We start from the raw sequence: 2,479 nt of genomic DNA, 5'->3' as shown, positions 1-2,479 counted from the left end.
GCAAAGGAACAAATTTTTCCAAACAACCACGAAGGAACATTAATAAGAAACCATTGCCATCTCTTCACATAAACGTCAAAAATGATAGTACCAGAAGCACATTATCTAGCAAACATACAGGGGTGCAGAAAATAAAATAAGAAAAGTAAAACCAACCTTGATTGAATGATGAAGGAGCGCACGTAACTGCAAATACACAAACATTCCAAACTTTTCAAGAAAACACGAGTGAAAATTTGAAACAAAACTTCAAGATAGAGAAATCTTGAAAAGGTTACAACAAAGAGAGGAAAAAGCTTTGAGAAAGAATAAAGTAAAACATTTCAGAAGAAGCAAAAAGAAGAAAAAGAAAAGGGATTAAGAATGTATAAGACCCAAGGGGATGGTAAATTCACCCCCTTCATTTATAACGTGCACGGTTATCAAGTAAAAAAATGTGCAAATGATTACAAAAAGATATAACATTTCTGATTCTTTAAATCACGTCGAGTACCTGACCTAACCCCTTGAAAGGCAGTTTACCTGATGTGATAAGCCGGCACTATGAAAGGATCAACAAGACTTACAAATGTTTAAGTCTGACCTAATTAAAACCTCGGTCTCTAACAAGGGCACTATCCATACCCTGACTCACAACTTAGCCAGGCCCAAAATAAGTAAAACCAATCAACAGATATTGGCTGGATTGACACCTATCCAACCTTATAGAGATCGGATGATGAGCGGATAATTTATATGCTTTTTGGCATTATTTTTAGGTAGATTTTAGTATGATTTAGTTAGTTTTTAGTAGATTTTTATTAGTTTTTAAGCAAAATTCACATTTCTGGACTTTACTATGAGTTTTTGTGTTTTTTTGTAATTTCAGGTATTTTCTGGCTGAAATTGAGGGGCCTGAGCAAAAATATGATTCAGAGGCTGAAAAAGGACTGCAGATGCTATTGGATTCTGACCTCCCTACACTCGAAATGGATTTTATGGAGCTACGGAAGCCCAATTGGCGCGCTTTCAATTGCATTGGAAAGTAGACATCCTGAGCTTTCCAGTAATATATAATAGTTCATATTTTGCTCGAGTTTTGACGATGCAAACTGGCGTTCAAACGCCAACTTCCTGCCCTATTCTGGCGTTAAATGCCAGAAACAGGAAAAAAGCTGGAGTTAAACGCCCAAACTGGCATAAAAACTGGCGTTTAACTCCAAGAAAAGTCTCTACATATGAAAGCTTCAATGCTCAGCCCAGGCACACACCAAGTGGTCCCGGAAGTGGATTTTTACATCATTTACCTATTTCTGTAAACCCTAGTAACTAGTCTAGTATAAATAGGACCTTTTACTATTGTACTCACATCGGGGGATTATCCTTAGATCATCTTTGGATGTTTTTCCTTAGACTTGGGGGCTGGCCATTCGGCCATGCCTGGACCTTCATCACTTATGTATTTTCAACGGTGGAGTTTCTACACACCATAGATTAAGGTATGGAGCTCTACTGTTCCTCGAGTATTAATGCAAAATACTATTGTTCTTCTATTCAATTCAATCTTATTCTTATTTTAAGATGTTCACTCGCACTTCAACATGATGAATGTGATGATCCGTGACACTCATCACCATTTTCAATTTATGAACGCGTGCTTGACAACCACTTCCGTTCTACCTACGAAAGCTAGAGTGTGTATCTCTTGGGTTTCTAATCAACGATTCACATCGTCTCCCCTCTGAAAATGGGGCATCTGAATCTGAGATTAGAACCTTCGTGGTATAGGCTAGAAACATTTGGCAGCATTCCTGAGATCTGAAAAGTCTAAACCTTGTCTGTGGTATTTCGAGTAGGATCTGGGAAGAGATGACTGTGACGAGCTTCAAACGCGCGACTGGGGGGCGCAGCGACAGAAACAAAAGGATCATTGGATCTTATTCTGACACGATCGAGAATCAATAGATGGTTAGCCATGCAGTAGCTGTGCCTGGTATTTTTCATCCGAGACAAGAAATCTGACAGTTGATTAGCCGTACAGAAACCGTAGAGGACCATTTTCACTGAGAGGACGAGAGGTAGCCATTGACAACGGTGATCCCCAAGATACAGCTTGCCATGGAAAGGAGTAAGAATGATTGAATGAAGACAGTAGGAAAGCAGAGATTCAGAAGGAATAACGCATCTCCATACGCTTATCTAAAATTCCCACCAATGAATTACATAAGTATCTCTATCTTTATTTTATGCTTTATTTATCTTTTAATTATCAAAACTCTATAACCATTTCAATCCGCCTGACCGAGATTTACAAGATGACCATAGCTTGCTTCAAGCCGATAATCTCCGTGGGATCGACCCTTACTCACGTAAGGTATTACTTGGATGACCCAGTGCACTTGCTGGTCAGCTATGCGAAGTTGTGAAGAGACGTGTGAATCATGGTATTGTGCACCAAGTTTTTGGAGCCATGCCTGGTGATAACAATTTCGTGCACCAT

Source organism: Arachis hypogaea, chromosome 2, assembly GCF_003086295.3.
Source record: "Arachis hypogaea cultivar Tifrunner chromosome 2, arahy.Tifrunner.gnm2.J5K5, whole genome shotgun sequence".
NCBI classification, from domain to species: domain Eukaryota; kingdom Viridiplantae; phylum Streptophyta; class Magnoliopsida; order Fabales; family Fabaceae; genus Arachis; species Arachis hypogaea.
This window is presented reverse-complemented; position numbering follows the sequence as displayed.